This window comes from Schistocerca piceifrons, chromosome 8, assembly GCF_021461385.2.
Source record: "Schistocerca piceifrons isolate TAMUIC-IGC-003096 chromosome 8, iqSchPice1.1, whole genome shotgun sequence".
Classification (NCBI taxonomy): Eukaryota; Metazoa; Arthropoda; class Insecta; order Orthoptera; family Acrididae; genus Schistocerca; species Schistocerca piceifrons.
This window is the reverse complement of record NC_060145.1, coordinates 225,924,705-225,951,182: the sequence shown is the minus strand read 5'-3', so window position 1 is coordinate 225,951,182 and position 26,478 is coordinate 225,924,705. Positions and strand designations below refer to the sequence as shown.

The 26,478-nt window shown below is 44.0% G+C and overlaps 1 long non-coding RNA gene across 1 annotated transcript; it reads left to right on the top strand.

Annotated features, from left to right (window-relative positions):
• Positions 1-24,669, top strand: LOC124712494. Its single transcript, XR_007005581.1, has 4 exons — positions 1-44; positions 9,043-9,129; positions 18,236-18,372; positions 24,404-24,669. It is a non-coding gene; the product is annotated as an uncharacterized LOC124712494 (long non-coding RNA).
• The last annotated feature ends 1,809 nt before the right edge of the window (positions 24,670-26,478 follow it).

Sequence of the window (26,478 nt, the reverse complement as noted above, 5' to 3'; positions counted from 1 at the left end):
GCAGAAGACACTCATTGTCATCGTCGTGGTCGCCGCCTGTGTCGGTAAGTCAATTCGCCGAACAGAGCCACGTAACTTCGTTTGTAATTGACTCTTAGACGCATTTTCAATTTGTAACAGATATACCAATAACGATGTTTGACCTCTAACTACGTTTTGAAGAGGCGAACAGCTGGAAACGAATTACTTGTTGCTAATCTTTGAGACACTCCGTTCTTCCATTCGTTCCTTATATGCATCCCCTTTCATCGAACTGCACTGTATGCGTTCACCAGTATACAAGCCTTTATTCATTTGTTCTTGTACGCTGACTGACGGGACGGACTCAACAGCGTCATAGTTTTTGCTCTCACCTCAGATTGATTGACAGAAAATATTAAGGGTGGAACCATAGGCATAACTTTATCTAGTAATATCTGATATGTGAAGAAAGGGAAACGTAAAGGATAAATGAGGCAAGCGTCGCGTACAGCAGAGTGAGACTATGTGCACTTAATTACCTAGAAATAAACTCTGGGAAAGAAGATTAATGTTACCAGTCAGTAACTGCTAGCTCCAAAAACAGCACCCATTTGGAACAAAATGCAGCATGAAGTTGCTATGTTCACATATTCAGAGCTGTGATAGCATTCCCGTTTAGATGTTTAAGTAAGTGGAGTTCGTTTGACCAATATCTAACAGACGTTTCCTAAATTTCAATAATTCAATGAACGCTGTGCTTACATATCGTTGCGATGACAAGACTATAGAAATGAATTTTCTTCCAAAATATACGTGCTATACTACGGATTATTTATTGCGATAATTTAAAGAAGCAGTTACGACATAGATATCATACAAATTTCCAGAAGCTAAACAGTAAATTAACTACCTTGATATTTCGTAAATAACTTTAATGAATATATAAATTTTTGTCGTTTTGTGCTCCATGGCTGCGTTTACATTCCAGTTTCGTTAAATTAAGAGTTAGTTCCATTTTAATGGGATGCAATGATTATGGTAACTGTATGGTATTGTTCGTAGCGTTCGTCACATAGCTCGACAGGCGGTCCTGCGGCAGTCAGTTCTAAAGCTAAACCCATTTTGCACATATTGGGTCATCCGTGAGGCAGCGTGGCTCATGTGCTGCTTCTTAACCGGACAGGGCTTTTTACTGAGTATTAACAGCTTTACGATACAAGGTCTAAATCTTTGGTGTCTCTTCCATTGTGTCGAATAATTTTCGTTCTCACGTATGCAGATAAAAGATTCCCATATTCCTCCCGCCTTGATTTGGAACGAAAAGGTTATTTGTTATGAAATTGACCACTACTACTCCTAAAAAGGACAATCCTTGCGTCAGAATACTTTACGAATATACTCTAAGACAAAAAGTGATGCATCACGAAGGGCTGGGACGGAACTCGGTTGATGTAGTGTGCGTGTACAGTCAACAAATGATTGCAACTTAAGGAAAAATTCGATAGTTAATTCAAGAGGAAAAGCTTCATAAGTTGAGGAAGTCGTTTACGCTTTGGTCCACCTTTGGCGCTATGTAAGCAGTTATTAGTATTGACATTGTTTGATAGAATGGTTGGATGTCCTCCTGATGGTACATGCAGTCCCAATTGCTCCTTAGATCTTCAAAATGCCGAGTTGCTTGGAGGGTCTTTCCAATAATGCTCTAAACTTTCTCAACTGGGGTGAGATAAGGTGACCTTACTGTGTAACGTATGTTTTGGAAAGCACGAAGGCAAGCAGCTGAAAGTGTCTCCGTGTGCAGGAGGGTGTTATCTAGCTGAGATGTAAGCCCATAATGCCTTGCCATAAAGGGCAATAAAACGGGCTTAGAACATGCTGTAAAGTTGCGTGGATGACACTCAAAGGGGTCCTGCTATGATATGATATGGCACACCCATCCATGCGTCTCTGCAAGTACGTCTTCACTGGTCATCGGGGCTCAGTTTGAAGCGGGACTCATCACTGTAAACACCTCCACTCCAGTTAGTGAGATTACAAGTCGAATATGCCCGGTACCACTGATAATGGACCTGTTGTTGTACAGAGGTCAATGGATGTCGGTTCAAGTGTCGCCTCCACAGCAGGCGACTGGTTCATGTACGAAACATAACTCTAAGGTAACAAAAGTGATGGGATAACGACATGCACACATGCAGGTGTCGGCAGTATCGGGTACACAAGGCGTAAAACGGCAGTGCGTCGGCGGAGCTTTCATTTGTGATCCGGTGGTTAGTGACAATCATTCTTTGCGCGCACTATTTGCGAGTGGAACATGGTTGTGGGGATCAGATAGTTGTACCAAAAGTACGCTCCGCCACTCACCATTAGGTGGCTTGCGGAGTATGATGTAGATGTAGATGTGATTCATGTACAATAATTTACCAAGTTAATTATGGCCTCAACAAGGTAATTAGCATACTTTGAACGCGAAAAGGCATTTGGAGCGAGACGATTGGGTAAGTACATTCTGGAGATCGTTTGGGAATTCAGAGTGTGCCGAGAATATGACGTTTCAGGCGGAGAATGCAGTAATTGATGGAATTCACTTAACGACCGACAGCAACTGAATTAGATTGGTCAGTACTAACAGGCAATAACAATACGTGAAATAGCCGTAGTAATCAGTGTGAAACGTACGACTAACGTATCTGTCACGGCTGTGCTGCGAAAGATGTCGTTAACGGGCTATGGCAGCAGACGACCGACCTGATTGCCTTTGCTAACAGCATGACATCACTTGCAGTGCCTCTCCTGAGCCGATGACCATATCGGGTGGACCCTAAATGACAGGGAAACGGTGGTCATGTCAGACGAGTGCCTATTTCAGTTCGTAAGAGCTCATGCTGGTTTTTGAGTGTGTCACACACCCCACTTATCCACAAAACCAAGTTTTCAACAAGACACAGTGTAAGTTGGTAGTGGTTCAATAATGGTGAGAGCTGTGTTTCGATTCAATGGACTGGGTAGTCTAGTTCATCTGAATCTCTCATTGACTGGCGATGGTGAGAGATTGCAGGGCACAGTCAGTTCTGATATGGTGTTGTGTTCCTAGGGAAGTTGATCTTTATTACATGGTTGCAATAGCTGGAAATTATCTGACTTCATTCATATCATGAAATGGTTGGCAGTAGTTACGCTCTTGCTTGTGTGCTCTACTGAAGGAATTGCGGTAAGCTTTGCCTGCATCTAAAGGAAGAGGGTGCCGATTTAAACGACTGCAGTGAAAGCGTACGGTGGCTCAGAGCCGAGGGGACGTTTTTTATGCAGGGTGAAAACGTGCTGCTAATCAGTGTCATTGTGCAGACTCGTTGGATGGCGCCAGTCGGCCGGCGGCCGCGTTCACATCGGCCAACTAGCTATGGGCAGAGCATTGATGATCAGCAAATAAATCAGAGGATGGGCCCTTGTTAGGCAGGAAGGCATTGAGACGACTGTGCGTTTCTGCGAATTTCCATGACCACGGGCGCCCATACGTTAAGACTCTTCTTCAAGACATATTTGTGAAGGCACAAGGGTTTAGCGAGTTTATGGCCATTCTTTGGAAAGTTCGAGATGGACGCTACAGGGTACACAGCAATCTTTGTATGTAAGACTGTGGTTCCATCGAGTTCATGCTTTTAGCAAACGTCACAGCGTAAACGTGGGAGAAAGAGGCCTATAATCTGAGTCTGTATCTCCTTTTCTCCCAATTAATTCTTAAAGTCACTAATTGGTCAAATCTGTGTATGCAGAGCAAGGGAGAGCCTGTGCCAGTTTTCATCTGAACTGTCAGACGTACTGCTTTTAGCATCACGCACACAACGAGTGCTGCGTGGGTGCACTTATTTGTTTTGAGTCATCCGTCCAAACATTTGACATATTCCGTCATTCATAGTTGTGGCATGGAGTCAAATTGGTTTGGCACAACAGCAAACCGGTCCACCTGCACACTAGAACCCACCGGGGTTTGAGAGGCTCCGAATTAGCCAAACGCGAGACCGCCTACTTACATCTTTCGGACGCGCGACATTAATAACAGTTTACTGCCGTCCATGACTCGGGTCGCCGAGCGCATCGCGGGGTGCCGCCCTGTCGAGCAGGAGGGTAAAGTGTTCGTTGCTATGGCGTAGGGCTCCAATATATTCTTCTCAGCACCATGCTTGACTGTAGCGTAGTTTTTGGGCCATACCGCGGATTCACATGTATGAAGTCAGGTAAAGCGTTTAGTGTTCTGGTTTGTGTCGTGTGTTGATCCCTAGGTGATCACTTTGTTCACCTTAGGCCGCATATCATTGATAGCGTTTGTCCAAATAAAAAATGTGTGTGTCTTTTCTTTAGTCATTTTTTGTCTTGTGATGTTAAGAATAAATTCTTATTTAGATCACAACTGCTCCAAGTGATATGATTCAACATTACCTTTGCCATATTTTTACTATAGTCATGATTGAAATTGAAAGTTGGATGTTTGCAATGGTTATATTCGGCTAACAGAAGACCATTTGCAGTCATTCAGTCGTGGAATCATTATGGATGACAATGCGCCATGTGCCATTGTTCTAGTTTGGTATGAAGAACATTCTACGAATAGATTGGTCACCTAGATCGTCCCACACGATTACAGTCAGGCGCTTATGGGACATAATCAAGGGCTCACTTCGAGCACAAAATCCAGCACTCGCAACGTTTTTGCAGTTGTGCACGGCTATATACGTAGTATGGGTCAATTTTACTGCATGAGACTTCCAACGACTTTTTGAGTCCATGCTAAAACGAGTTACTGCACTTCACTGGGCAACAGGACATCCGGCACGATATCCCATGACTTTTTCCGCCTCAGTGACAACGCGTGGCCTCTCATGTGAGATGTCTGGTTGACCAAAAACTTGTGGAGGTCAAGGACGTGGTGGCTTCTGTGACTGGGACACAAATAACGAGAATCATAGGGTAGTGTTAGATACATCTCTAAACTGAACGTGATTCCCAGCAAGTCCGGCGTAATATCCAACACAAGTCGGTGAGATAGGTCGAGTCCGATGTCCGCAGTAGTAACAAAGGCTGAACGACAACGCTTAGACTAGACAGAGAGAGCGGAACAACAGAAAGACTAGACTAGACTACTCTAGAGAGCGGTGGGTCGTCTAGTAAGTCGGTTTTGTGGCGGTACAAGCGGCGTGGGCTGAGGAGGTCGTGTCTCTAAGCCGGCCGTAGATTTGCAGCGTAGTCACAAGGGGCTACCGCCAAATTCTACATGTGGACTCAGGTGGCGTAGTATTGACAGCACACGACGTCACACGAGGTAAAAAGTGTGCTTGCGCCCTGGGGAGTTGGTGATGTAGACAAAGGTTATGTTAGTCACGTAACTTGTTTAGACGAAATCATTAACAGGGCAGCGAAGCACTGACGTGCTCATATTGGGGACAAGTTGGATGTAACACACATTCGTTCATGGTCAGTTCTAATCATCTAGCATTACAACTGCTGGTGCCGGTATGGATTACTTCATAATAGGGCAGTTTCGTTCTAATAACTCATTGCGTAATGTACGTCTTTTTGGATGTGGCGACAGCATTTCTGTCCAGCTGAGCTGCCGCTGCGAAATTTCACTCTTCGTTTTTACCATCTTCTGATACATGGTATTTGGATACCGTCAAGATGAAACGAAATCAGTAGTTTGTGTAACATGAAAGTTAATAATTTCTGGTCAGTTACAAAAAATACCTGCGACGTCAACACACGTACTCTAAGTCGTAGTTTTTGGAACACTGAAGAAAGATCGATATTCATATGCCTGATATCCACTGACGCATTGTCAGCGTGTTTTCAGAAAATTCGTTCTTGTGAAACGCAACCAGCTCTTCATTCGCAAGTAAGAATGAGTGCTGTCGACGAGGGATCTCAAATTGATTCCATATTTCTAGGCTTCCAGAAGGCTTTTAACACTGTTCCTCATAAATGACTTCTAAACAATTGCTTGTCTATGAAGTATCACCTCAGTTACGTGACTAGACTCGTGCGTTCCTATCAAATAGGTCACAGTTCGTAGTAATCTACAGAAAATTATCGAGTAAAATAGAATTATTTCAATTCAATCTCGTTCTTTTTCTTCAGTAACGATTGTGGTAACTCTATGAAGAAAAACACGTCCGGTTTCGATAAAACAGAACTATTATCTGGCTTTCCCAAAATAAGAGTTATAGTCTTCTGCCCTCCCTAACCTATGTAAACATTTTAGGAGGCAATCTTGGTAGCCCTGTTAGACTGTTTGTAGAAGAAGCTATCGTTTGCCCTCTAGTGAAGTCTTTAGAACATCCAAACCATTTCCAAAACCGACACTGTATCTGCATTGTGCGAAAAGTGACAATGGTCTCAGAATAGATAAACTATAAGGTCACCCAAATGAGTAAGAAAAGAAAGCTATTAAATTTTGGTTACACCAGAAATTACACAAATTTAAAAGCTTCCAGTTGAACTAAGTATCTGTGAATTACTGTTAAGGACAATTTAAATTGGAAAGACCAGATAGGTAATGTTATGAGGAAGACACCACATGGACTGTACTTCACCAAGCTTAGAAGGTATAACATTTCTACTAAAGAGACTGCTTACAGTACCCTTATACGTCCTTTGCAAGTCATTAAACGAATGGCGATTTCACTGCGACGGGATCTTCTCACGAAATTTCAGTCACCAATATTTTCCATTAATGTGAAATTATTTTAGAGTCACCTACCTACATAGGGAGAAATGACCATCTTAATAAAGTAAGAGAAATCAGAGTAGCTACAGAAGTATGTGTATGTAATTGTCTATTTTTCTCACGCGCTGGTCCAATTTCTTGTGCATCAAATACTTTGCCGAACTCAAGCAGTGTCGTTATGGTAGCCGCACGTTTGTCAGTGGCATATCTCAGGTCATCAGTTGGTACCGGGTGCTTACTTAATTCCGACTGATATTTGCGGTATAAGTTGTACAAGTTTATCAACTATGATGTGATATACAGCTATTGATTTTTTCTGACTTTTACCAAAGCTACAGAAATCCTTTAACAGGACGCAGGGCTTGTATTGTTATACTGAATTGAATGTTTTTTGTATGGAGCCATGAAACAGAAGCTCAAAAATTTAGCAACTTTCTTGGAAGCACTATTTATTTGGAGCCTTTGTATTTCTACAGGGTGATTCACGAAGATATGCTAATATTTTCCTATGTTATTCCATAAGTAAAACTAAAGAAAACAGTGCAGATAAACACACGTCCGAAAATGTTTAGTTACGGCGTTGTGGCTAGTAAAACATTTTGTCGGGACTTTAGCAACTTCGTTAATTTGAAGCCATGACTGTACGAGGTTAAAGCAAAGCGTGATTTCCATTCATTTTGTTTTTATTGATCAACTGGATCTAATAAAACATGTACCAGACGTGTATCTGCAGTAGTTTTCCATAACATCCAGAGAAGTGAAGACGTAATTTCGTAAAATTTTGATTTATTAACTACTTGGCCTAATTCGTTGTTTAAATTGCAGACTATGCACAATGTTTTCAACAGAAGTAATAGAGAACTTAATTTAAAAAAAAAACCGGAGTAATAACGTTAAATGAAACTGTGTGAATATGTCTGATAATCTACTTTCATCAATACAATAGCACCTGTGAATCCATGTTGGATGATCTGGAAAACTACTGCACGTCTGGGACATGTTTTATTAGATTCAGGAGACCAATAACAACAACAAAAATCTGAAATCGTGCCTTACTTTAATCTAAAAAAGGTTTTGCTATGGTTTCACATTAACGAACTTGCTAAATTACACGGAAAAGCTATTATTAGCCGTAAATAAGCATTTGCGGACCTATCTTCATTTGAACTTTTTTCTTTACTTGTACTTGCAGAGTAACATATTAAAATATTTGCATATCTTTGTGAACCATGCTGGAGGCAGTCCGCTTTGGACTGTCACGATCGATATATCTAACGTTCCTCCAAGTTGTGTGACAAAATTTGTGCTGTGTGGAGTAGACAATGGATATTAAATTATGCCCTCAGAGTTCTGTTGCTTAAATATTACCATATCTTTTACACTGTAAAACTTTCGCTGCAGCTACCTCTGTAACAAACTTCCTGGCAGATTAAAACTGTGTGCCTGACCGAGACTCGATCGGGACCTCTGCCTTTCTCGGGCAAGTGCTCTACCATCTGAGTTACCCAAGCACGACTCACGCCCCGTCCTCACGGATTTACTTCTGCCAGTACCTCGTCTCCTACTTTCTAAACTTTACGAAAGCTCTTTTGCGAACCTTGCAGAACTAGCACTCCTGAAAGAAAGGACATTGCGGAGACATGGATTAGCCACGGCCTGGGGGATGTTTCCAGAATGAGATTTTCACTCTGCAAGGTTCGCAGGAGAGCTTCTGTAAAGTTTGGAAAGTAGGAGACGAGGTACTGGCAGAAGTAAAGCTGCGAGGACGGGGCATGAGCAGTGCTTGGATAGCTCAGCTGGTCGAGCACTTGCCCGCGAAAGGCAAAGGTCCCGATTTCGTGTCTCGGTCTGGCACACAGTTTTAATCTGTCAGGAAGTTTCATATCAGCACGCACTTCGCTGCAGAGTGAAATTCTCATTCTACATCTGTAAGTGTTTATTGCATGCAGTGAGATGCGTGGGGTGTAGCAGCAACAATCTCAAAATGTTGCGAGTACACAATCTTCTTAGCTATATTATGGAGAGAGTTTCTCCTAGTAAGTTTCTGTTCACGCTTCGAATTAAGTTAAATTACTCTTATAGACACAGAAGTGAATGTAATTCCCATTGAATGGATGACAGTTTGGTAAATTATTACAGATTCTGGAACTGTTTTCTCATAACTCAGAGGTCAGTTGACCATAGTAAATACAGGAAAAGCATCGAGATATAGTACTGTGAGACTTTTGATGTGTAAAGTGAACATTTAGTATCTGTTTAGGTCTCTCATCTAAATAAGTTCAATTTTCTGTTGTGAATGATGAATGTACTGGTGCAATTGCGTTGTATGAAACATATTAAAACTACAAAACAATTCCTTTGCGCAGGAGCCATCTCTGCACAGGTGGTATGTCCCGAGGAGTGCCTAGGGCTGGCAGGAGGGCCTCCGGTTGCAGAAGACGAACTGCAGTCTGGTTTGTATATTAGCACTACATATGTCTGAAAAATATACTAAAAGAAATATTTTTTAAAATTAATTGAGTATTCCAAAAATTATGCGATATTTATGCTCATATTCTTTTCAATTCTTCGTTGCTATTTTTATACAATTAATAAGTACTGATATTTGTTGGTGCTTGTGGTAGTTTAAAATATTTACTGCTAAGTTTTAAATATACACTCCTAGAAATGGAAAAAAGAACACATTGACACCGGTGTGTCAGACCCACCATACTTGCTCCGGACACTGCGAGAGGGCTGTACAAGCAATGATCACATGCACGGCACAGCGGACACACCAGGAACCGCGGTGTAGGCCGTCGAATGACGCTAGCTGCGCAGCATTTGTGCACCCCCGCCGTCAGTGTCAGCCAGTTTGCCGTGGCATATGGAGCTCCATCGCAGTCTTTAACACTGGTAACATGCCGCGACAGCGTGGACGTGAACCGTATGTGAAGTTGACGGACTTTGAGGGAGGGCGTATAGTGGGCATGCGGGAGGCCGGGTGGACGTACCGCCGAATTGCTCAACACATGGGGCGTGAGGTCTCCACTGTACATCGATGTTGTCGCCAGTGGTCGGCGGAAGGTACACGTGCCCGTCGACCTGGGACCGGACCTCAGCGACGCACGGATGCACGCCAAGACCGTAGGATCCTACGCAGTGCCGTAGGGGACCGCACCGCCACTTCCCAGCAAATTAGGGACACTGTTGCTCCTGGGGTATCGGCGAGGACCATTCGCAACCGTCTCCATGAAGCTGGGCTACGGTCCCGCACACCGTTAGGCCGTCTTCCGCTCACGCCCCAACATCGTGCAGCCCGCCTCCAGTGGTGTCGCGACAGGCGTGAATGGAGGGACGAATGGAGACGTGTCGTCTTCAGCGATGAGAGTCGCTTCTGCCTTGGTGCCAATGATGGTCGTATGCGTGTTTGGCGCCGTGCAGGTGAGCGCCACAATCAGGACTTCATACGACCGAGGCACACAGGGCCAACACCCGGCATCATGGTGTGGGGAGCGATCTCCTACACTGGCCGTACACCACTGGTGATCGTCGAGGGGACACTGAATAGTGCACGGTACATCCAAACCGTCATCGAACCCATCGTTCTACCATTCCTAGACCGGCAAGGGAACTTGCTGTTCCAACAGGACAATGCACGTCCGCATGTATCCCGTGCCACCCAACGTGCTCTAGAAGGTGTAAGTCAACTACCCTGGCCAGCAAGATCTCCGGATCTGTCCCCCATTGAGCATGTTTGGGACTGGATGAAGCGTCGTCTCACGCGGTCTGCACGTCCAGCACGAACGCTGGTCCAACTGAGGCGCCAGGTGGAAATGGCATGGCAAGCCGTTCCACAGGACTACATCCAGCATCTCTACGATCGTCTCCATGGGAGAATAGCAGCCTGCATTACTGCGAAAGGTGGATATACACTGTACTAGTGCCGACATTGTGCATGCTCTGTTGCCTGTGTCTATGTGCCTGTGGTTCTGTCAGTGTGATCATGTGATGTATCGGACCCCAGGAATGTGTCAATAAAGTTTCCCCTTCCTGGGACAATGAATTCACGGTGTTCTTATTTCAATTTCCAGGAGTGTATTTTCAAGGTCATATTTTTATGATGAAAAATTACATATGTTACTTTTGTGGCGGTGTTTGTAGCGACAAACACTTGGCTGTAGAAATGGCTTACGAAGTTACCGCCACACTTTTAATAGCGGGCCGACCGGTCCGCTGGAACAGTGAACAGAAAGATGAAAGCCCAAACACTCAGATTAAATAAAAGTCGGTACTTATCTTTATTCACGAAGATACAGAAACAAGGTCGTGAACTCCGTGTCTACGGAAATCTGTCCAGTTCAAGTCGGAGCGGCTAGGTCAGCGTCGGCTGACGACAAACAACAACTCTGCTGCGATGAACACCCAACTGACTATCAAGTACACAATTCGGAGGCGAGTATACAACTGAGCGGCGAATACAGAACTGTCCTAGCGCTCGCGACTCCAGCGCTTAAGAAGCCAGAAGCCAGCGGTGGCGCGCGCAGACTTGCGGCGATTTCCTGTCTCGCTGGCGCTGCTTATGCGGACGGCGTCCGGACTTTGATGCTGCCAACCTTTTGGCAGCGGGCTCGGATGGCATTACTGGCTAGGGTATAACACTCCTCCCCCCCAAATCGCCGCACCGTCGTTGAATAATGACGTGGCGACCGTCGACGGCGGGGGAGGGGTCTGGCCGCAGGCGTAGCAGAAGAGACCGGGGCGGAGACTGTTGTCGGTGGCAGTCCCCGGTCCGCACCCCAGCATTGGCTGCGCGGGGCCTCGGGAAACACCGACTGAAAACCGAGGTCAGGGTGCACGCCTGTGACCACGGGCGCAGCTTCTGGTACGGGACGCGACGGGGCGTCGGGACCCACGAAGAGAGGCAGCGTCTCCTGACGCTGAGTGGGCGCCGGACAAGGCGCTGCGGTGTCAGACTCCTTGGGGGCGCCCAAGGAAAGCGGCTGCAGGACAGGCTGCACAGCCACCGCTTGGGAAGGCGGCCCGGCTGAGGGGTCGACGTCCATCAGCTCCGAAGGCGGTGGCGACTGAAGAGGGACCGCAGGCGCCGGAGCGACTATCTGGGGCGCTCCCGGATGAAGCTGCGCCGGAGGCATCAACGGGACCGGCTGTCGGCGTGGTTGCGGCGACGGCTGCTCCTGCTGCCCTGGGGGCGGCAGCGAAGACGGAAGGCGCGGCTGGAACCCGCCGCGGACCAAATCTGTGGACAAAGAACGAGCGGCAGAATCCGGGCGGCCAGCGCGGCGCAACTGGTTCTGATGCCTCCTGTGCACCCCAGTAGCACCTTGAAAAGTATAAAAACCGCGACCCGGGACACTTATCACGGTACCACGTTCCCAACGACGGCGACCGTGATAAACTCTGAAAAAAACGGCGTCGTTGCGCTGAAAACGCGTGCGATGCTCAGAAGCGGAGGGTCGATCCGGGGGGTGCAACAACCGTAGTAGGGTGCGATGACGACGGCCGTGGAGAAGCTCCGCGGGCGAAGGGCCGTCGCGTGGCGTGGTCCGGTACGACGACAGGAACGTGATGAGGGCCTGCTGACGAGAGTGCGTAGCACGAAGGCGGTCCATATGATCCTTGAATGTGCGTACAAAACGTTCCGCTGCACAATTCGATTGAGGGTGGAACGGCGGAGTAAGAACATGGCGAATGCCATTGGCAGAACAAAAACTTTCAAATTCAGCAGAGGTAAATTGTGGACCATTGTCAGACACTAAAACTTCTGGAAGACCCTCAATACAAAAAATTGAAGTCAACGCCTGTATAGTTTGTGCAGACGTTGTAGACTGCATGGGCACAACAGACGGAAAATTACTAAATGCATCTATCACGATGAGCCAACGAGAATTCCAATATGGTCCAGCGAAATCAATATGTACTCGCTGCCAGGAACCGGCAGGGTGTGCCCACTCAAAATAGCGTTGAGGCGGAGCAGCTTGGTGTTCGGCACACGTCGAACAATCTGTAGACATCTGCGTAATCTGCTTATCAATGCCGATCCATGTACAATGACGGCGGGCAAGCTGCTTGGTGCGGACCACTCCCCAATGACCTTGATGCAACCAGTCGGGGACCTTGGATTCGAGCACTTGGGGAACCACTACACGAAGCTGGTCATTCTCGGTGCGTAACAGCAAAACTCCGTGCGAAACAGACAACAGATGACGTTGGGGATAATAGCGACGAACCACAGGATCCGATATGTCCTTTGCCTGGGACGGCCAACCATTTTGAACAAAACGTAATAGTAAACTCAGATGAGGATCCGTAGCTGTCTCACGTGCCACCTGACGATAATCAATCGGAAAATCCCGGAGGGATTGATGCTCATCGGCGTCAATCTGATGGCAAGAGTCGTCAGAGGAATCGAAGACATCATCCGCAGCAATCGGCAATCTAGAAAGCGAGTCAGCGTTTGCATGCTGAGCTGTAGGGCGATACAGTATCTCATACTGGTATTGTGATAACAAAAGAGCCCAACGTTGCAGTCTCTGAGCTGTCCGCTGAGGAACTGGTTTAGACGGATGAAACAGTGACGTCAGGGGCTTGTGATCTGTTACTAAATAGAATGGTCTACCATAGAGGTAGTGATGGAATTTTGTGACACTGAACACAATAGCCAACGCTTCCTTGTCCAATTGGCGATAATTACACTGAGCTTTGTTTAGCAATTTAGATGCGAACGCAATAGGACGTTCGGTGTTACCGACTCGGTGAGACAACACAGCACCGAGGCCGAAAGAAGAGGCATCACAAGCTAACACCAGAGGCTTGTTAGGATCGTAATGGACCAGACAACGATCATTCAATAAAGCCTCTTTAAGCTGCTGAAAGGCTGATTGGCAATCAGCTGACCACACAAACGGAACATTCTTACGGCGGAGACGATGCAACGGTGCAGCAATCTGTGATGCATTAGGTATAAACCTAATATAATATGTCAATGTGCCAAGAACTGCTTGCAATTCATGCAGATTGCGAGGGGCGGGCAAATCACGAATAGCTGCTAAATGTGACTGGGAGGGATGAATGCTTTGAGTATTAATAACATGTCCCAGATACTCCATCTCCGTAAGGAAAAATGAACATTTATCGATGTTGCAACGTAGGCCTGCCTGAGACAACACTGTAAACAAACACTCCAAATTACGGAAATGTTCAGCAGGCGTCCGACCGGACACAACAACATCGTCTAAATAGTTGCAACACGATGGCACATTAGCCAGAAGTTGTGACCAAAAACGCTGAAAAACAGCTGGAGCTGACGCACAACCAAAAGGCAAACGCAGAAAACGGAACAACCCCTACGACGTGTTTATGACAAAATACTGTTGTGACTGCTCGTCGAGGGGCAATTGCAAATATGCTTCACGGAGATCAATTTAGGAAAAGAAACGAGCTTCCCCTAACTTATCCATCAGCTCGTCCGGTCTAGGCAAAGGAAAAGAATCAATGACAGTCTGAGGATTAACTGTCGACTTAAAATCAGCACACAAACGTAACTTGCCAGACGGTTTCTTTATAATAACTAAGGGAGAAGCCCACTGGCTCGCTGAAACGGGTTCAATAACACCGTTGTTTTGCCAACGACGAAGTTCTTCTTCTACAGGTGCCCGGAGGGCGTGAGGCACTGGACGAGCACGACAAAATCGAGGCTGAGCATTATCTTTTAACGTAATATGAGCGGCAAAGTTCGCAGCACAACCCAGTTCGTCTTTAAATATGTCACTGTATCGTTTACACAAATCGGTTATGCTGTCTTGAGGAACAACAACAGAATTAAGCTGCAACACATTGTCTTGGATAGACAGGCCAAACAAGTCAAAACAGTCTAACCCGAAGTTGTTTACACTGTCTGTAGCGCGGAGCACTGTGAATGAAACTGTTTTTGTATTGCCACGGAATGTGGCTGGACGCTACATACACCTAACACAGGAATTTGTTCTCCACTATAAGTAGCCAAAGAATGTTTTGCCGCTGAAAGTTTAGGGCGGCCGATAGCCGCATACGTAGCACTATTGATGAGAGTCACAGACGCACCAGTGTCTAATTGAAAATTGAAGGTCTTATCCTGGATGCGTAGCTTCACAAATAGTTTATTACACTGTCTCTGGATCGGTGCAGTGGAGGCGGAAGACACAAAATCAGCCCGTTTAGCGCGTGTTCGCTGCTTACGACAACTCGTGGGTTGGGCGGGTGGAACAACAACTCCCGCGTCACTTGCAGTCTGTACATCACTTTTCACAGCGTTTGAATTACGCTTGGGTCGTATAGCAGAGGGCTGGGTGGGTGGGTGGCTTATTGCGAACAAGTTTATTACCCACACGAACCGTGGAAGAGTCTTTAAACGCGACCTTCTGGGCGGGCTGGCTTTGAAGAACATGAATATCCATGGGCTGGGCAGCACTAGAATTGTTCTTGCGTTTACGCAAACAAACAGTCTGTATGTGTCCTTTCCTTTGACAAAAGTGACAAACCGCGTTTCATAACGGGCAACGTTCACGAGGATGAGCAAGAACACACTTAGGGCAAGACTTAACTTTATCATTTTGCACACGCGGCTGACGAATGTGTTTAACATGACGCGGCCGGCTAGTGTTTACAGTCTGACTCTGCCGGTGGGGCCGCGGGCGTGACATAACTTGCTTAGCACAGGCAATTTGAGAAATACATGGCTGATCTAACTCACACTCAGCATAGTCAAAAGTATCTTGGGCTTCAATGATGTTCATCACAGTCTCTAAGGACGGGTCAGGCAACTTTAAGATAGCAGCACGAATACGAGAATCTGCAATGTTTTGCGTAATAGCGTCTCGTAACATGACATCACTGTAGGAAGCTCCACACACACAATTAAATCGGCACTGACGGGTGAGGCCCCGTAAATCTGTTAACCACTGTTTATTAGATTGATGTGGCAGTTTCTTTAATCTGAAGAACTTGAATCTGGCTGCTGCCACATGAACTCGCGACTCGAAATACTCAGCAAGCTTGTTAACAACAACGTCATAGTCTAAAGCTTCTGGCTGGGATTCCAGGAACAACTTACAAAGTAGTCGATAGATTTCCACGCCTGCAGTGGAAATCAAATAAAGCTGCCGCTCAGTACCTGTGATTTTGTAGACTGTCATGTGCGCCTGCAACTGCGCGAAGTATTCTTGCCATTCTTCTCTTGATGCATCAAAAGCACGGAACTGTGGTGCTGCCAGTGCTTGTTCCTTTTGTGTTGGAGGATTAGCCGCTTGTTTGGCGATTGTTTCCACCAGACATTGTATTTGCTGACTCTGTAACAAGATCAACTGTTGTAATTCGGCAGACATAGTGAACACAAATTAAACCAGCCCCCAAAATTTTATCACTATAATTAGTATAACCAGAAACAAGTTGACCCAGCCCTGCACACGAGTTTGGAAGTCCTCGTCGCCAGTTTTGTGGCGGTGTTCGTAGCGACAAACACTTGGCTGTAGAAATGGCTTACGAAGTTACCGCCACACTTTTAATAGCGGGCCGACCGGTCCGCTGGAACAGTGAACAGAAAGATGAAAGCCCAAACACTCAGATTAAATAAAAGTCGGTACTTATCTTTATTCACGAAGATACAGAAACAAGGTCGTGAACTCCGTGTCTACGGAAATCTGTCTAGTTCAAGTCGGAGCGGCTAGGTCAGCGTCGGCTGACGACAAACAACAACTCTGCTGCGATGAACACCCAACTGACTAGCAAGTACACAATTCGGAGGCGAGTATACAACTGAGCGGCGAATACAGGACTGTCCTAGCGCTCGCGACTCCAGCGCTTAAGAAGCCAGAAGCCAGCGGTGGCGCGCGCAGACTTGCGGCGATTTCCTGTCTCGCTGGCGCTGCTTATGCGGACGGCGTCCGGACTTTGATGCTGCCAACCTTTTGGCAGCGGGCTCGGGTGGCATTACTGGCTAGGATATAACAGTTACTTTGCTTTTAATCAGCGATTTTATTTTCAAGCGATGAATTTATGTCAATCCTTACAGTTTGAGCACGACTATTAATGAAATAAAATTTGCAGCACCTTTAAAACGTAAAGAAGTGCCCTAGAAAAAAATTTTGACACTAACTTGTGAAACTATATTTGCAAGAAAGTAAAATTCTGCCATCAAAGAATACCAAATAGTAAGGCAGACAACACACTTCAGTTACTTATCTTATAGTTGGTAATTATTAGTGTCCGCAAATCGGTCTAAGCTGTTTCGAACAAACACAGCTGCCTCGTGGTATTGATTATAACATGGGTTAAATGGTTATCACAGGTAACAATTAACACCGTCAATAGCCGAATAAGTTGCACACTTAACAGGTATTACCTGAGCCCGGTTTGTCGTAATCGTTGCTCTGAATTAGTAGATACACTAGTGGAAACTCACCGAACTACAACCAAACTAACTCTTAATGTATCCGCCTCTTACAAGTAAGGCCGTTTGTCGTAAGATATCACTTACAATTTTCGTACAAAAACCCATTTACCCAAAGACGGCACTAACCTTACCTTATCCAGCTGAACCGCAGTGACCAACATACGTTTTTCCTTATTGCCACATTTCAGTATTTGACAGTAAATAACGTGCAATGCGAAAACACAATGCAGTTCTTATAGTACTCTTGCCAACAAAAGGTAACACTTAAATACGCACACACTTAACGGCGTTTAGAAAACTTTATAAAACACACACAGTGAGACTCAGTGCTCGCTCGGACATGGATATCATTAACTCGAGTTCTCGGTGAATCCAAACAGATACAAACTTGATCGAGTGAGGTACGCGCGACTCTCTCCGTCGGAGGTTCGCGTCCTCCCTTGGGAATGGGTGTATGTGTAGTCCTTACCGTAACTTATTTTAAATTATATTCAGTAGTGTGTGAGCCTACGAACCGATAACGTCAGCAGTTTGGTCATATAGGAACTTACCACAAATTTCCAAAAAATAGTACATCCTTGCTCAGTCCCGGTTCCTTAACCGTTTAAACAGAACCACAGAGTGATGTGCGTAATTGATTCCCCGTCAGTACACTCTCTCAACTAATCGTGCAATCCCTGATATAGGCTATCAGTACAAGCTATCAGGCAAATTCCGCAAATCCAGAGATCTCAATGCACAATTGATAGTAAAAAACAACAGACAGACAAACTAATGATAACTTATACTCCGGGCAATTTGCATGCAGAAAAGAAAGGTAAACGTCCCGAACCACAAATTACATCTCATTGCAGTAACATCGTAAGCTAATCAGAACGCACTTTCCTTAATTGACGGAAACGCACCGACGCGCACAAAACTCACAGCAAAAGATGTAGATTTCGGCGTGTTGTTGCCTGCACCAGAAACGAACACTAAAGTAGAGCTGGTAGAATGTAGCTCATTGTGGCTCCTGCTTTCAGCATCCGAAAGTGAATTACCACGTCATCGGGTAGCTGAAAGAAGCGATTGTAAACACTTTTTCTTCCAGGAAAATTCTCAGCAGTAACTAACTCAACTTTCCTGCACAGGACGCGATGGGAGGGACCTGCCCCGTCAAAGTCTACGAGCGCCACTTCCCGCCTCAGCGACCAGAGCAAATAGCAAGCCGATACCACTGGAAAACAACGTTAGCGAAGTGTATAATCCAGCGTTTTGGTATTATCTGGTAATTAGTTTATCACTAACTGCATGTGGTTTCTTTTAGGAGTAGTCTGAACTTTACTTCTTACTCATTGAAGGCGTTGTGTACCCAACTCGAAGGCAAATTTAAATACCCTGACGGAAAAAATGTCACAACACCAAGAATAATTAATGTGGAGGACGGTGGAGCTGTTGTGTGATGATGCTCCATATGGGTTCGATTGGAGACAGATGTGATGATAGAGCTGGCTGGGGCAACATGTCGACAATTTGTAGAGCATGTTGAGTGAAAACAACTGTATGTGGGAAATACACCCTGGAACGCTGTTCATGAATGGCAACACAATAGGTTCAATCTACAGGTTGACGTACAGATTTGCTGTCAGAGTGCGTTGGATAGCCATAAGAGTACTCCATCTGATATATGAAATCGCATCGCAGACCATAACTCTACGTATAGGTCCATTGCGTCTAGAAAGTAGGCAGGTTGGCCGCCGGCCCTCAAATGATGTCCCAGTAACCAACACACAGCCGTCACTGGCAAAGAGACAGAACCTGCTTTCACCAGAAAACACGACAGACTGCCACCGCGCTGTCCAATGGTTTGGGCACAGCGGAATGCACGCTACAAGGCGTCTGGCTCAGAGCTGTTCTTGAAGTAACAGATTTATAACAGCTTTCTATGGCGCTATGATGTCAACCGCTGCTGAAATATGCCCCAGAACTACACGCCGAACGGATGGTCTTCGTAGTGCCACGTAGCCATCCGGAGACCGATCTTCTTGCGACTGTTTAATCTCGTGACGACCGATTTCAGCAGTAGCGCAGAGTGGCTACGTTCCTGCCAAGTCTTTCTATAGTATCGGAGACGGAGCATCCAGCTTCTAGTACTATATTACACGACCTCGTTCAAACCTAGTCACCATAAACGCGTTCTTGACTAACAGCAGCACACCGTGTCCACTATCAAAAGTAACTAGTGCTCACGGCTGCTACAGCGTGTATTTAGAGTAGCTCTGATGTCTCACAACTATTTCTTGGTGTTGCGACTTTTTCCGCCAGTGAAGGTTAGCCGAGGCTCGCACGATGCCGTGTGGTATATTTTGGAAAATGGTACGCCTAATAGTGTCGATACCTATTGCTTCAGAAGGGATTCTCATTACAGCTTTTCTAATTTCACGTGCTGTAACGTGGTTTAAGTAGTAAGGATCAGGGTCATTTAGCCTTAATTTTCTTTCAGAAAGTAGTTCCTATTAGCCTTTGGGCTGATTAAAGCTGAAAGAACTTGTTCACCTTGTCAGCTGGCTTTTTCTGTCCTTCACCCAAGCTACGGAGATTCTTCCACGTAATCTAAGCTCTCGTACAGTGCCACCTAAGGTATGCCATATTTTTGCATTGCAGACTTATTGCTTTCCCCGTTTGAGCAATTTTCTGTATCCTTCGTAGCACCAGCCAGCATCATACCTGTGGATGAATATTTGACATAACTGAAAGTTTTGTATTATTCGTATATGAGCCATGAACTTATTAATAAGTTTCTGGATCTTTGCTCACTTGTTGGTTCACTGATTATTTGATGTTACAGCGTTTATGAGCACTACGTTCCAGAGATCCACGGTCGATATGATTAATGTTCCCATAAGCTGCGTGGCCGGCCACAGGTGGCCGAGTGGTTCTAGGCGCTACAGTCTGGAACCGCGTGACCGCCACGGTCGCAGGTTCGAATCCTCCCTCGGGCATGTATGTGTGTAATGTCCTTAGGTTAGTTAGGTTTAACTGGTTCTAAGTTCTAGGGGACTGATGACATCAGATGTTTAGTCCCATAGGCTCAGAGCCATTTGAGCCAATACTATTTGAGTAATACAACCCAGTACGTTTTCCTTGTCGGCAAGCGTTTACCAGAGACAAGTGCATTGTCAGGAATGTCTCTGGGGAGCATGATTTCACAGCTTTTATTCTCTATATACGTAAGTGATCGGACAGGCTACAGAGATTTACGTCTTTCTGCTGATGATTCTGTGATGTACGGCAAGGTGTCGACGTTGACTGGCTGTAGGACGACGCAAGATGACGTAAACAGAATTTCTAGTTGGTGTGATGAGTTGCAACGTGCTTTAAATTTAGAATGATATAAGATAATGTGATCGAGTAGGAAAAAAACAATTCCTGTAACTTTAGAATACAGAGTTAGTCGTGTGCTGCATAACACACTCATCGATTCAAGATCTAGGCGAAAATTTACAAAGCAATATGAAATGGAACGATCAGGTCAGGTTTTTAGCAGGAAAAGCGAATGATCGACTTCGGTTTATTGGAAGGATTTTGGGTAAATGTAGCTCATTTATAACGGAGGCGGCATATAGAACGCTGGTGCGACCCTTTCTTGTGTACTGCTCATGTGCTTGGGATACTCACCAGGTCGGGTTAAAGGAAAACATCGCAATAATTCAGATTCGTGCTGTTAGATTTGTTCCCGGATGGTTCGATCAGCAGGGAAATATACTTTGTGGACTCAAATGAGAACCTCGGAGGGCAGACGGCGCACTTCCCTCGAGGCACCATCCAAGAAATTTAGAGAACTCGGTTTTAAGGCTGACAGCAGAACTATTCTATTGCCGCCATCGTACGTTTCAAGCAAGGACCACGAAGATGAGACAACAGAAGCTGGGTCTAGTGTGGAGGCTTGTAGACAGTAGTTTTGCCCTCGCTCTATTTGCGAGTGCAACAGGGAAGGAAATGACTAGAAGAGATGCTGTGTAAATGAATAAGAGGCTGAACCTTTACTGTGAAATAATTCTCAAGACTTATTTTGTTTAAACGACTCAGTAAGTGCATATGCCAAAGTGTAACCTGAGAAACGTTTCTCGCAGAAGTGGTCTATCGCTGCATGTGCTTCATAAATTGGCTATAGTGTCTTCTTTTTTAAAAATCTAGTAGTCACGAAAATGATTACAGCGATGTTTGAAATGCGCACGTGAAACTCTCTTGAATCGATCTTGATCGATGCTGAAAAATATGCAAATCGCGACAGGAATGACTCGAAAAAAAAAATTAAGTTATAATAAGTTATGCATAAAGTGTATCACTAAGATCGTTTATCAGTCTAGTTACAATGACTTCCTCGTATTCACAATAAAGTGAATGTAATCGCGTTTGAAAGGCTATTTAGAAAGGAATCCTGTAACCGTATCTGTGTAACTCTGACTTCATTTCATTATGGTAAATGCAGGCACAGCACCTAGCTGTGTCAAAAAATGTCGCCCAGGAGCCGTAACAACACCGCAGCTGAAGGCCTGAACAAAACTCAGTTAAATTCATATAAGTTTTAGTGCATTGTGAAGGCTGTGATTGTCTTAGACGCTTCTGCAAGCGGTATCTGATATAAGCCTGGTTTAGGTCCAGTGTAATAAATATCTCTGACTTATCGTAGCACGAAAACGTGAATGGAAGTCTCGTAGTGTAATAGACTGGAGGATTACTTTGTAATTCAGGTCTCTTTAATCAGCTGCTGGCCAAACCCCGCCTCATCTTTTCAGAAGTAAATATATTAGTCAATATAATGATGACACAAAGTCTAATTATTCCTTCACGTATCAACTAACCGATATTGGCTAAGGTTGTGTCATCCGTGAGGGTAAGAGTCGGTATGACTGTTACCTTTTCTTCACGTTATAACTGACATCAGTTTCGTCGCTCCCAAGTCATCAGTGGGAACGTCAGGAAAGGAATCCAGTAAGTATATGGCCTTCTCGGTTGACAAGTGATCGATCTCGACGTCTTCCTTGCCCCCAACGGAATTACCAATGGTATCGTAAGCTCACAAAATTTACATGTTTGTGCTTTGTAAAGCTACCCTCTGGCTCGAATGTTTTATCAAATAACAGCCCAAAGTTTGCGATACTGCTAAATGACTTTTCCCTCTCACGCGGAATTTGAAGTTAAATAGTGGTATTTAATCGGAGTCGCTTAGTAATAACATCTCGTCCGAATTTTCCATCTTACATGTACCCACATCTGAAACCAATGATGGAATTTTTCAAGTTGAATCGTTATTCCGGTAACAATTCTCGCTGACTAGGGAAATTTAACTGCGTGAGTCAAAGCATACACAGCTTTTTTCCGCATATAACGCAAATGAAGGGAACAGTAGCAGTAAATCCTGCTGTCCTGCTGCACATGTAAGACATAATAATTAAAACAGTTTCCGTTCCGTGCAGCTAGTCACTAAGACATTGCACATTTTCCCTTACGTACCAACTGGCAAACTCACTTAACATGGTTGATACTCACTCACCTGAAACATTTCTGCACTAATTCTATTCTCATTACCGCCCTTACCCAATGTTGTCTCTACCTACAGCTTATTAAACTCGATTCTATCTTGTTCATCAACAGCACCACGAAAACAAAAAGTTAAAAAAAAGTACAGATAATCTTAGCTGTTGTGGACTTTTACTAATAGCCTACATTTTAAATAGATGACGTGTAAATAGCGTTCAGAAGTTGAAAATATTTAATATGACTGTCGTTGTAGCAAGTCGTCTGGACTACTAGTATACTACTACAACTACATTTATCACTACAACTTATATTTCTGAATTAACTTTAAATGATAAAAGTTTAAAAGTACTGTAGAATATGGCAGAAGCATTCTTGGGAACCAGTATACATTTTTTCAAACTTTTTAAATATGAAGTACATCACTAGATTATAGTACTTACGAGAGATGGGCGTAAAGTACACCTTCCCCGTTGGTGCCGGAGGAATTTAGTTGTAGGGAGGACGGTTCCAGTTCTTCGAAGAATGAAAGTAATGTCAACTTGTCTACTAACGTCATTTCAGTAACAGACACGGCTGTAGTCATACATTCCCCGCCCGACGTCGGCAGCAATGCCGGTTGATACAACACTTCATTTAAACTTCCGACATAGTAACATTCATACTTATTTTTAATTCTGAACTCAGTTTTACTTACCTCGAAGCATTAAACGTAACAGCTCTGAGGCAGACACGGTGAAACAGACCACTTCAAATAGAACGCCGGCCACGCATCTTAAACATAGAATTAGTAGAATGTAAAGCTATTATAAAATATAAGGCACATAGTGTTCTCAACCACACTCCGCTGCCACTACAGAACTCAACCAAGGAGAGTGGTAGTAGTGGTAGTACTGAGTTGGTTTTATATATATATATATATATATATATATATATATATATATATATATATATATATATATATATATATGTATGTATGTGTGTGTGTGTTTGTGTGTGTGTGTGTGTGTGTGTGTGTCTCTGTCTGTGTGTGTTAGGTTTCGCTATATTTATTAAAATCCACTGCTTGGTATAAAAACAACCTCGCAGTCATTCAACTCCTCAATAAGATAAGCTTCAGAGACGGTAAACAGGAAAAGAAATCACACAATAAGCTTTTGAACATCATAATAAATTAAAATCCGGCACCACTGGAACGGTACCAAGTCCATCGCGGCATAATTCTTGACGTTTCCACAATGTAAATCATGAATCTTTGCCTATTGTCAGTTTCAAATAGTTAATTGTGAACTCTTCCCACGACGATAATACAACAGTTACTTGAACCGTAATAGTTTTTCTGTGATGCCTCCTCGACACATAGACTTTCAGTTGTGTCAAACTAAGAAAAGATATCAAAAGACTATGCCTTGGTCAAAAACGTTTATTGATGTATGCCGCCTTTCGCAATTGAAAGCTATGCAGTATTCATACACTTTGCCAACAACGATGGGTGAGAACGAAGCAAACAACCCCATTTATAAAACACTGATTGACATTTGTGCGCTATGAGTGTGACGGTCTGTTGCTGTTCCTATCTCTCTGCTATAGACGTGCACAGCAACAAAATGGCTAAGGAGACACTTCCTGCAAACGTAACATACAGGTCCTTGTGTATTCTCTGCAATTCTTATGCTACATTCGTTGATATAAGAAGTTAATTGTGGAACGTGATGATGGCTCGAGATATGATAGAAACATAGTAATAACCGAGTTCTTTTTCTTGTCCTCCTCTCTAGCGTCCAACGCTTCGTCCATCTAGGGGCTAAACCACGACGCAAGAAGGTGGATGAGCTCTTACCAACCAACAACCTCACTGACGTACAACGGCTACTGACAATTCCAGGCCTGTTGCTGTTCACTACCGTAGTAATGATAACATCTTCACTAATAAATGCAGACTATTTGCTACGATATCTGTCGCTCTTTCAATAATACTAGTGATAACAGCACCACATGCAGAAATAACTCGCACGAATATTAATTTCCACAATTCTATTGGAAATAAACTACTTCTTTTCATCATGATGATTTGATTTATTTTGTCAATTCATCCCACAACTTCAGTCTTAATAAAGAAGCTCTTCCTTTCACATTTTTCCTAACTGCCTACAACAAAATATCCTCGTTTCCACACAAGTTCAGTCATAAACGACTGATCCTTGCTTTGTACAATACGAAGTTAACAAAATAGAAGTTATGACTGTGATAAACAACAACACTGGTCAATCATTGCTAAGGTATTAAAAAATTGTAATGACACACATAGATACCTGGATTTCACCCAGTACAACTAAAGAAGCAGCTAAGTGCCACAGAAACAGTACAACTAAAGAAGCAGCGAAGTGCCACAGAAAGAATACGACCGTTTGATGAAAGATATTATCCAGCAACAAAATGCAAACTTACATGAAAAAGAATTCTCTAGAAAAGAGAAAATTTTGTTTACGATGAATATACACGCCAAGGGCATTAGTTATAGGGTCGTAAAAGGTAGGAGAACCAAAATAATGCCAATCAGAGAGTTCAGATAGAAAAATGCAACTAGAACGCCATCTGAAATCACTATTTCGTAAACAGCAGCACACCTTGCCTTGTTAATTCGCTTAAATTGCTATTTCAGTTGACAGATCGCAATTTCACTCATGGGACCTTCTCCTCAAACTAAATACATAGGGTTTTCTATCAAACCTAAGCCCCAGTTTGGTACTAGGTCAGTTTGGGGAACCATGTAACCCTGACGGCTGCTATTATCGGAAATAATCAGAATGATGGTATACAATTAATAGTAGCTATTAGCAACGGATGATCCAGTCTCCGACGACGCCCTAATTCACACTCTATCTCTCTTCTGTCCTCTGAAACCCTACTCCTTTCTCATATTTTCATAAAGTCAGAAACTTCCTCATAACAAATCTGAAATACAAATTGTCAAGTAGGAAGGTATTTACTGTATTGTATTGTAAAAATCATCCGACATTACGGTAAACAACATTGTCAACAAAGTATATGAGATAGGATAATTGGCGATTTGGGAGAAGAAGATATTGCAGGTCTTGTAAATAAAACCGTTTTAAATCCAAACTACACTGCAAGGCCAGCTTATGTAAGAGAGTCGCTAGAAGCTGCACTATAATGACACTCGGCGCCCAATCTCATGGCAAAACCACTTGGACTCCGATACCTTTTGAGGAAGGTCTGAAGTAGACACACACAACCTGCACACTCTCCATGCCTATGTTTATCAGGCGAATACAGCATTCACTATTGAAGGTACCTGGCGACTTGGCAGAAGATTTTATTCAGTGCATTCATTCTGGGATTAACACATTCATGCTAGGACTCTATTTACAAATTTTAACATCTCGCTTGCCAGACTCAGACCTGTGGTGTTGCTGTCACCTGTGGGAGCCACACGGCATGGCCCAAAGGTGAGTAAATTGTATTTATCATGGTGTTGCATGTGAACTAATAAATTCACCTTGGTTCTTTGAACGTAAGTACTGCTTTTATATATGTATAATAAAAATGGGGGTTCCTATTCAAAAAAACACAGTTCATATCGTTTGACCTATGGCAGCGCCACCTAGCGGGCCAACCATAGCTCCATCTCGTTTCCCACTTCAAGCTAGGCGAGCTTCGTTCTTTGTAGTTTTAAGGACCAGCCTTATATATATATATATATATATATATATATATATATATATATATATATATATATATATATATATGTGTGTGTGTGTGTGTGTGTGTGTGTGTGAGTGTATGTATGTATGTATAATGTATTGTGCTGGTGCTCTGAGTACACACTCGA